General features: G+C 37.5%; 1 long non-coding RNA gene across 1 annotated transcript; it reads left to right on the forward strand.

Moving 5' to 3' along the window:
* Positions 1-1,635: 1,635 nt before the first annotated feature.
* LOC137630564 (uncharacterized) lies at positions 1,636-8,162 on the forward strand. Its single transcript, XR_011041731.1, has 2 exons — positions 1,636-1,728; positions 5,404-8,162. It is a non-coding gene; the product is annotated as an uncharacterized lncRNA (long non-coding RNA).
* Positions 8,163-11,304: the final 3,142 nt, after the last annotated feature.

Genomic DNA, 11,304 nt, shown 5'->3' on the forward strand with positions numbered 1-11,304 from the left:
CAGCGCCGCTGTAAGAGTTAGACATGCTGATGACCCACATAGACTATTCGAAATTAGTGTGTATCATGCAATAGGAGGAAGAACGTTCAGCTATGCTGCACCGAGACTCTTTAACGACCTTCCACTCTATGTCAAGAATAGCAATAATGTGGCAGCTTTCAAGAAAAACCTGAAGACTTATCTTTTTAGAAAGTGTTATAATAGTGACCTGAAAACTATTAAGCCTGAATACAAATGCTAGCGAAATAACTGATAACGATACAGAGCAAAATACTAACTGGAAAGAAATTATTTTTTCACACACCAAGGCCCGCCTGAACAGACCTTTAGTGTCTGATGGAGGGCGAGAAATAAACCCGTAAAAGTAAAAGTGACAATGGCCTAGACTCCTAGAGGCTAACCATATGTATATGACCAGTGCCCAATCCCCTCCACCCAATCAAGGACCAGGGAGGGCCAGGCAATGGCTGTTGATGAGTCAGCAGGTAGAAATATAGGCTCCCCCAAAACACCCCCATCATTACCTCACCAGGATGGTGAGGTTGCGGACACTATTGGAAACTATTGAGCTTGAACGGGTCTCGAACTCCAATCCATTAAATATATACAAAAAAAGAAAATTATCCATTTCTAAAAACCGTAGTTCTGACACGGAAGAGATTTGTTTCACTCCAATTCAATAAACATATTTGGAAATGTGTTGAATGTTTCCATCTAACGATCCCCAGAATTCCAGGTATTATATGAATCGTAAGTTCTTAGGTGAAAGAAAGGAGTAGAAAATTTATTGGTTACAATGTCACGTGAAATATGTAGAACCAGGTCTGTAACTAATGATATATATCCCCAAGAGCAAACAATACCATTGTACAAAATTCGTGAAGACACATATTGCAAATTTAAATATGCATTGTTGCAAATTGAAGGGTGTATTCGTTCAAGGTGGGGAATACACCGTAAATAGGGTTGTGGTGACGTTCCTGACTGGTGAACACCAGACTGGGGTTCGAATCCTGCTTGTATTTGTTAGTTTCTTTGGCCGGTGCAACCTCACCATCCTTGTGAGCTAAGGATGGGGTTTTGGAGGAACCCAGAGACCTGTCTGCTGAGTCATCAGCAGCCATTACTGGCCCTCCTTGGTCCTAGCTTGGGTGGAGAGGGGCCAAGGTACTGATCATATGCATATATAGTCAGTCTCTAGGGCATTGTCCTGCTTGATAGGGCAATGTCACTATTCCTTGCCTCTTCCATTCATGAGCAGGCTTGAAACCTCTAAACCTTTATGGTCCTTCTGCGCCCCCTTTTTACCCTTTTATTCCACCTTTGTTTCCACTTTCTTCAATCTCGTTGCCCCACTTCTAAGTGTCTGCTTCATGGATTCTCCGTTAGTTGTATCCGGATGCCGAAAGGCCTCCGAGGCCCAGTGACACTACTGACGAAGAAGCCTTGGAAAAAAATGTACGGCTTTAGTAATATGCTTCGAAAATAGGCTATGCAAAATGTACCCTGACAGATGTCCATTTATTTGGGTCAGGAAGAACCAGTACGGACATCTGTTGTCCGATTTTTTCTCTCCTCACAGACGGTCCGAAAAGGTTCTCCTCGTTTTGAAGATCCTTGCCAACGTTGACAAGTTGACTTTAGAGCTGGACGTTACTTGACTGATAGAGGCAACCACTGTCCAATTATAACAACAGTATACCGTCGCCACTCTTCCACTTGATATAGGTAAGTCTTTCGAGTATTAATATTCAATATTTTTGCTTAGTGTAATTTTTTTTTTCTTTTCTTATTTATATTGTGTTTTGGTCGGTTATTGATTATGGTGTTGGAGGTCTATCCGTGAGTCTATCTTGCTGACCTGTTTAAATTGTTACATGCGATTATTCAGCTTCTAAGAAGTTACTGGTGTATGGGTTGTTGTAAAAGTTCTCCTCGACCAATGTTGTTGGTGAACTGCCGTACGCGACTCTACATACTGTAATACTTCGGTCTAAACTTGAAAACTGGTGAATGTTATTTTTATTTATAGAACTTTTAAGCATAATTTAGTCCCTATTCAGTGTTAATCTAACCTTAGGTTGCCGTTTTATATCTTCAAACTTCGATTTTTATTATTAACGCAGGCACTCTCCCCCCCCCCCCGCCCCCGACCCCCTTTCCCAGGTTACAAACTTTGTTACAGGCATTGTAAGGAGCAACCCTCCCGTACTCACCTTCCTTAGTTTCAAGCCTTCCCAAGTCTCAAGCGAAAAATAAATCCCCTATAAATCTAAGTTAAGATTGAGCCTCTACGTCCTTTATTTTTTTTTCTTTCTTTTTTTTTCTTTTTTTTTTGGCTTTTTACAGCATTACACTAGAAAATGTGCTAGTCTTCCCTAAACTCTTTACAGCATTACACTAGAAAATGTGCTAGTCTTCCCTAAACTCTTTACAGCATTACACTTGAAAATGTGCTAGTCTTCCCTAAACTCTTTACAGCATTACACTTGAAAATGTGCTAGTCTTCCCTAAACTCTTTACAGCATTACACTTGAAAATGTGCTAGTCTTCCCTAAACTCTTTACAGCATTACACTAGAAAATGTGCTAGTCTTCCCTAAACTCTTTACAGCATTACACTAGAAAATGTGCTAGTCTTCCCTAAACTCTTTACAGCATTACACTAGAAAATGTGCTAGTCTTCCCTAAACTCTTTACAGCATTACACTAGAAAATGTGCTAGTCTTCCCTAAACTCTTTACAGCATTACACTAGAAAATGTGCTAGTCTTCCCTAAACTCTTTACAGCATTACACTAGAAAATGTGCTAGTCTTCCCTAAACTCCTAAATCAGAACTTTGCTTAGGACGCTTTAACCAACCTTTGAGGCTTAATACCTTAAACTTCTTTATACTCTACACCATGAGTACCGTGAAACTTTGTTTATGAACATCATCTGGCAAAACGTCTTAAGTTTGCTGTAGGTCCTCTACTCCCTCGTTTGCAATTTGGTTTCGTAAAGGCCTTAGAGCATGTGATGCCCTTCTTACAATCTCCAATGCTGTACAGAAATCCCTTGATTGTGGTCAGGAAGTTCGTATGATCAGCCTTGATTCTAGCGCTGCCTTTGTCAGTGTTAATCATGAGGCCCTTGTTTTCAAACTGAAATATTTGGGAGTGGGTGGGTCGTTTCTCAACATTATTATTGATTTTTTAAGTCTTAGATCTCTAAGAGTTGTTGTTGATGGGCACCATAGTGAGTATAGGGATGTGATATCCGGCGTTCCACAGGGTAGTGTTCTTGGCCCATTACTATTCATAATACATACACACGAAATGTGGTTTGGCCTAGAAAACAAGCTTGTTGCATATGCAGATGATGCTATACTCTTTGCATCAATTCCATCCCCTGAATGTAGATCTGGGGTTGGTGAATCCCTTAGAGATTTAGCTAAAATTAGTGCATGGTGCTAATTGTGTGATTATAAAGTTTAATCCTAACCAAACTCGGAAGTATGATCGTAAGTAGGTAAAGTCCGGTGGCTCTTAACATCCGGTTCTTATTATGGATAATGTTTCTTTAATTTTATTTGACTTTAAAATTGTAGGCGTGATTCTCGACAGCAAATTTACCTTTGATAAACACATTAGGTCTGTTTTCTTCAATCTCACAAAAAATTGGTTATTGAGTATTAAAAGATTTTCGGTGATCAATCTATTTTGAAGAAGTTTTAATTATTTCATTCTGCCTTGTTTTGAGTATTGTTCTGTGTTCACCTGCAGATTCTCATCTTAGTTTGTTGGACAGAAATTTACGGTTTATTTGATTTTTTATTCCCCTTTAGATATCTTTGGCACAGTTGTTCAATTAGTTCATTATGCATGTTATATAAGATTTTTCATAACTGACCATCCTTTACATTCAAACCTCCCTGGACAATTCTAACATGTTCGTAATACTAGGCAGGCAGTTAATTCTAATAGCCAGGCTTTCTCCATCATGAGGCTCAATACTACAGTATTCTAGAAGATTTATTCCAGCTGTTGCAAGTTGTGGAATGATCTTCCTAATCGGGTAGTTTAATCTCTAACTTCAGAAGTTCAAAGTTGGAGCAAATGTCTTTGTTGACCAGGCTGACATGAGTCTTCATATTAATGACATGTCTGGTTTTGACGTTCTTAATAGTTTATATAGGACATATGTTTTGACGCTGTTACTGTTTTTTTTAAATATATTTATTTATTCTCATATTTCCTTTCTTCACTGGGCTATTTTTCCCTGTCGGAGCACTTGGGCTTATAGCTTCTTGCTTTTTCAACTAGGGTTTTAGCTTGGATAGTAATAAGTTTCAAAATGACCATAAGAGCAGCAGATTGTTTTATTGGGTTCCATAAGGCAGACCTGTCGCGTAATAAGTCTTCAAAGGAACAGATTTGTCTGAGAAAACTGGCAGTCTCAGAACTGCCAAAATCACACTCCATACATGTATGCCCAAATATGGTAAACTTCGTCATATGGTAGGGGAATGTCTTGAGTGCATGAAACTCTTAACCGCCCAACCAGTAGGAGGACTCTTCCGTAGGAAGTGGAAACTTTAATCATGCTAGAAACTATGCTTAAATCTTAATTTGGAGCAGAAACTTCGCTCTTGAAAAGTAGTGATTTAAGTATTTAAGGGAAGAGTATCTTCATATTATGAGTAATTTCGAAGATTTTCCCCCAGAAAATAATGTATAGCAAGAAAGTTAGTTTAACCATTAAAGATTTTCCAGATGTCACCACCCCAAAATAATGGTTCCCACTGGGTGGCCGCTCTTACTTTAGGATATATTAGGGTATATCTTAACTATTTGAGGGAAACTCCCATTTTCGATTAAACTATTGTTTCTTAATGTCCCAATTACTTTAGTTTTGTCCTCTGTACAAGTTCTTCAATAATGGTTAAGATTCCTGTAGTCTACAGTAGTATTACTGCTAATTTAAAAAGTATCCTTGCAAGCTTGAAAACATGCGTAGTAAACTATATACTGTATGCAAATATTTTTTAGGATATACAGTACAGTATACTAATGTATGAAATGGTGTTTTCATATCTAATAGAATGTGAGCAGGATGTTGGTTTACACAGTATAGTAGACTAACATATGAAGTTTTAGTTTTGTTAAATTTAAAAGAATGTTCGAAGGACGTTGGTCCATATCTAGTAATAAATATACTGTATATATATATATATATATATATATATATATATATATATATATATATATATATATATATATATATATATATATATATATACATATATACACACTCGGCATACATAGCTGGTTGGGCATAAGACTTCATATCCAATATCAATAACTCTAATCTTGTGACACTAGTTAGTTTAAACTTTTAAATTTGCAATCTCTTTACTTGCAGGTAGTCTCCAAGAAAGGCATAAATAATAAACTTGACAATCTTGTCTGGTGCTGACCTAGACTGTTGCTGTCTTTGGAGGACTATGGGTTGCTGATGGGTTGCATGAAAACTTTCCTAAACTACTCGGCAATATTGGACCACATCTGTCTGACATGGGACTCCTACCGATCAAAGTGAACCTATTGTATGCTTGGTTAATAGTTTGCTAACAGTAGTAGGTCTGGTTGCACATTGTATGTGAATCTTCAATAGCGGAGCTACGAAACCTGAAGAGAGTAGTAGGCGCTATTGATTGAAGTAGATATGTTTGTGTTTCTAGAAGCAATCTTACCAGGTTTCATGGTCGGGGTGGGAGGGGTTCATGGTCGGGGTGGGAGGGGGGACTTAAATGTAATGCATGATAGGTTGTGGCATTGGATGGTCTGGTTTTAATGATTGGCTGGGGTATAGGATGTGATTTAGATATGATAGGTTGCTGGCAAAGGATGGTCTTAATTTCACCAAGGTTATTGATAGGTTGGGGCAGGGGATGGCATGAATTTCTAACTTTAGGTCTTCATAGGATAGTCTAATTTCAAGGTTCTGTGCATAGTCAATAGCTGAATTACGAAACCTGAGGAGAATAGTAGGTGCTATTGATTGCAGTCTATATGGGTTTCTTGTTTTTGGAAGCAAATTTACAAATTTTAGATTTCAGGCATAGCACAAATGTTAATTTCGCATTTGGAATATCTTTTATAGGGAAAGATTCATATACTGAATTAAATGAGACTGCTAGAATTGAGTGGGTAAAAGGTGGGTTACGACAGTTGCTCTTAAAGTTTTAAAGGGAACTACTTTTTACTGAAACTTGACCTGACTGATTTGGTACAGAACTGAAACCTCAAGGGAGTAAGTTTAAGAGATAGCGGAGTATTGTACAATGCCTTAGTTTGTTGGTATATGGTTGGTTATCATAGGTGAAGCTATAACCAGCCTGGCTCTGCCCTAAATTAGTTACGATGGGTGAGACTGATTCTGGAAGGGAACTGAAACCTTAAGAATAAGTTTGAGTAGGTACTGATTTTGAGTCTAGTAATGAAATTTAGTTTCTGGAAGGGCACTGGAACGCTTAAGTAGTTGTTGATTTTGAGCAAAGTAAAGATTTTTTGATTCTAAAAGGGAACCAGAAACTAGAGTAAGAAAAGAGATTTTAAATAAAGAGTTAGTGCTATAGATTTGCATATTTAAATATGGTTTGGAGCAATGGCAAATATTGCTAGGGTGGCTGAAACTGTACACTTCAAATGTTGTGTTGGAAGTTCTAATTGTTATGAGATTAATTCCCAGAATGGGGAATTGTTAGTTTTATGTACTGAACGGGACTTAAGGGGTGATTTTGCTAGAAACAGATGTAAAATCAGCTGTCCTTTGGAACCTGCCTTAGAAGTTTGCCAATTTTTTTTATTGGGTTTTGTATTGGTGCATATACAGGCTGAACTTTAAATTGGTATGAAATTCTTTCCTAAATGAAGTCTCTAGTTTACAGAAGTTTGGCTCATAGATGAATTTGAATATTTCAGAAATTTTGTATGATCTGAAGGCTCTTAGCAGGTAGACCCCACTAACTTGGAATGTAAATTTTTAATCACCTTGATTAATGTGCACTAGTTTTAATGCCCGTTGAATGTTAGAAAATTGGAACTATTAGTGCATCAGTGTTCGGGTAACCTGTGCAATTCCTGATGGTAATGGGCTTTTAACCAAACCTGAAGAGTAAGCTAAACTGGACAGATGCTTTACAAAGATTAATTGGATACTGACATAATGTTACAGAATGAAGACTTAACAATTTGAAACCTAAAAGGGAGTAAACTTGACCCGAATTGACCTCACATGAATCTTAAGAATGAAGACTTAGCAGGTTGAAACCTAAAAGTCAACTTGACCCGAATTGACCACACATGAATCTTAAGAATGAAGACTTAGCAGTTTGAAACCTAGAAGGGAGTAAACTTTACCCGAATTGACACACATGAATCTTAAACAGAAAAATGAAACCTGTAGGGAGTAGTTTTGCACACTATGACGAGCTTTGTACACGACGACGATGACTAAACTTCTTTTACTGTAGTAATTGTGTAGTTGCGTTGTGTTCAGGTGACCACCGAAATCAAATTGGTATAGGGCTATACAGTATAGGAAATAAGACTGTGGTAATTGATTGTGACTCTTTATATAGCCATAAGATTTCCTCAAGTAGGCTGCATCTGCTGTGTACAGCATTGGCACCAGACTCAGATTTTTAGAAGTTTGCTATATTTGTCCGGTTTTATGTAACCTAGGTTATGTTCTTAACTACTATTTGCTGATTTTGTACTCTTTCAGCAGTTGGGGATTGTGTAGCACTTTTAGCTTTTAGGTAGTATAGTAATTTGCTTGGCATTATTTGTACAAACTCCGTCAGCGCATTTGACTTCGAATGAAGACAAAATTGCCAAAGGAGAGATTTGGATGGGGGATACACTAAAGCATAAGCGAATAGGTGGCTCCATCTGTAATGCAGGTATTACTCTAAGATTTTTAATATTAGATTTTAATAGTGTTTAATGTCATCTTGGTGTTCGTGGCATTATGTAGGTTGCTCTCTGCAATTCATGTATAAATGTTAGAAAATTCTTATTCTAACTAATAGAACTTAATGATGTAAAATTGGTATTGTTTATGGCACCTGGTCGTAAGATCATTAAAATGGCAGAAATAAAAATCTTTTTGAATTACTTCTGTTTCATTAACACCATTTGTTTTCCTTCTATGGAAGGTCTGCTAAAATTCTATAAAAAATAAATTAAGCTATTTTGTGTATTGACTAGTCTGTAGCAAACTTCTGGCAGTACAGTGTTATATATTTGCATGGTATGTTTATAGTGGTTTTTTGCAAAAAGTGGAATAAAGCTTCGTGCAAGTCTCAAATGGCTACAACCAGACATTTTGACATGGTCTTGTCTTTGCTTAGCCATGGCAAGCTTTGCGTTCTTTATGAACATTCTCATTGCTACTTTTCTGGGAAGCAGTACACATGTGCTGCATATGCCAGACATTGCCTTCAACATTTACTCAGCTTGAGTGGCCAACCAGTGGCTATATATGCAGACTTTATTTTTTGTCAGTATTTAGTAGAGGCCCTTCCACATTCAGGACAATTGCAGGGCGAGGAGACAGTCAACAAATTTTGTTGTATGGGTGACTATTAAGATTAGACATGTCATAGCAGAAGAAACTACGGGCAAACCATTGAAGTGTGTACCCAGTGTCTAGGTACTGGGTACGTTCTTTACTATTCTGTTAAAACTTAACTGCAATCTGTCTCCTGGCATATGTTTGCCTTCCTTTACCTACTGTCTGCCTTGGGCTGATCTGGTAACTGGTTTCAAAGTTAGAAGGGTTATAGGCAAATAAAGTGGCCAGCCTGCATTTGCCTCTCGTGTGAAAGGGGGTTTAAACTAAAATACATGAGTTTCAAGTCGGGGGAATTATTAAGCCCCTAATGCCATGTCCACACATACGGCTTTTGAAAAATGTTTGGCATAGGTTTTTTCGTAATATTACCAAAGTAATGAGGGATGTTCCCGTTGGCGGTTAAGGCTGGGGAGATGCCATTGCCTGCCTTACAAAGTTGATGTTTCTTGGTAATGATTACTTATTTAATACTGAATGAAACTTATTTTTTTTTTTTTTTTTTTTTTTTCTTTTTTTTTTTTTTTTTTTACAGGCTACTGATGCAAGATCCAGTGTTCAAATTAAATGTTGACGCTATCTACAAAGCATGAAGGTTTCGGAAATTTTTCAAGTAACCCTGGGCACTAATATCAATTGAAGAAAAGGTTTAGTTGCTAGTTTTAACTAGCTTTCTACAGACAACTTGGGCATGACAGGCGAGAAATGCGGCATATAAAGTCTGTCTTTATATAAGCTTTAAAAGATCTCTCTAGAGGGTTAGTAATCTTTCTTGAACTCTGCTGGAAAGTCTCTACAATTAATTTCTGTATTATATCCCGTTTTGTGACACTGTTCCAGTTTCGAGACATCTGGAATCTTATTTGGATCCATTATAGTGTAATTTATGAAATCTAGCAGATTCGCTTACAACTCTCATAGTATTATAATATAACTAAATTTTCTCCTTTGCAAACACACTAGGCGCCAAATATCCTATTTTTCTATTGCGCACTATTATAAGGATAAGAGAATTATTTTTTGGATGGAAAGTTAATTTTGTTTTGACCCATACAACAACCTCTTACTGCTGTTGCCAAGCTCTTGCTGTGCAATGCTTATCGGTTGAAAGTAAGCTTGAAGATCTTTGCCGAAATTAGTCATATGCATGAAGCCTAACCAAGGCAGTCTTGAGACGGCCTTGGCCTGACACGAGAGATGCACAGCAGGTAGACGGTTGGCAATTTTGTGGTATGGGTGCCGATCAAAAGTAGAGAATGTCGGACGAGAAAACTATCAAGCCATTGAAGTGCCTGGTGGAGCACTGAAAGGATGTCTTGACTGGGGATCACTTAGCTAGATAAAACGCTGCCCTCTGCCTGGTGTATGGCCCAAGTTGTATGGTTGCCTGCCGTGGACTGTTTTGATCTGGCAACTTTCAAAAAAATATAATTACAGGCATATCAATGCAAACCTTGCATTTGGCCCCTTATGGAATGGGCTTTTACAATTTTGTCTTTCTGGTATTTTTGGAGAACTAGGCTCCAACAACATCCAGTTCACCAGTAGGGTGAGGCCAGATGTTGCCTCCAGTTTTATATTGTACAGTATTTTGTATGTATTTAGCAGTATATTGCGTTATTATATTTGTTGATAATTTTCCACTTTTACTTTATCAACTTAGTAATTTTTTTAAACTTTAAACTTTCTATTGAAGTACAGATGTTAAATTTGTTCAGTAACTTTTTTAATTAGTTTAACTCTTGGTTAACTATGTTTAAATCTCTTGATAATTTTTGTAAATATTTGTGTTACTACTTTACTTGAAACTATACTTTATCACTACAAAGGTTATCTGTTCTTCATACTTGGATATCAATATAAAGGTCTTGTTTGTAACTGTCTAGTCTCTCGTACTATTGACGCTCACTGTATTACGGGGATACATACGCGTCAGTAAGTTTGCAACCTACATCACTTGGGCGTGGCCTGATAACAGCTGTGAATGCACCATTTACTATGTACACCCCATTAAGATTTTCCTAGAGACGACTGACTAAACGGTCTTGTATTTCTTTTCATACCAGAGCCATGTTAATGAGAACATAGTGCCAAATGTGACTGCTAATAAGATAGTGGCCTTAAATCGCCTGTGTGATTATGACCGGAGAAAATTACTAATATACAAAATTATAATGGTCAGTGTGGTAATGTAAAATGCCTAAAATATTCTGTGGGGGAGGGGCTCAGTGCAGGCAGTCTGTTCTCTTGGGCAATCCACTGTATTCATTATGCAAGTCTTGGCAGCATTGCTTCAAGCTCCACCTAGCTGAAATTCTAATATATCCTCCTACTCTACCTTGGTTCCACGCTGTTAATCCCTTTTAATTTTTTGTACTTTTTCTAATTCTACCCTAATTACTGTTGGGTAATTGCAGCCTTCAGAACTACAAGTTTATCTTGCATAAACCAAGTATTGTTTCGGTGGTATGACCTTGTACAAGCCCTAAGCAAAATTTGCTTGTCTTCATAAGATTTTAGTCACTGTTTAGGTAACTGTGAACTCGTCCAATTTGAATATCTGCATTTGAGGAGCATCCTCGCTACCAGCTGGTAACAGATAAAACAATAAACCAGAACTGATTGGAGTTGGGCAATTAGCAATGTTGACATCCGGAGCACAGCACTAAAGGCATGGATCTGGGC

This window comes from Palaemon carinicauda, chromosome 38 (assembly GCF_036898095.1).
Source record: "Palaemon carinicauda isolate YSFRI2023 chromosome 38, ASM3689809v2, whole genome shotgun sequence".
Taxonomy (NCBI): domain Eukaryota; kingdom Metazoa; phylum Arthropoda; class Malacostraca; order Decapoda; family Palaemonidae; genus Palaemon; species Palaemon carinicauda.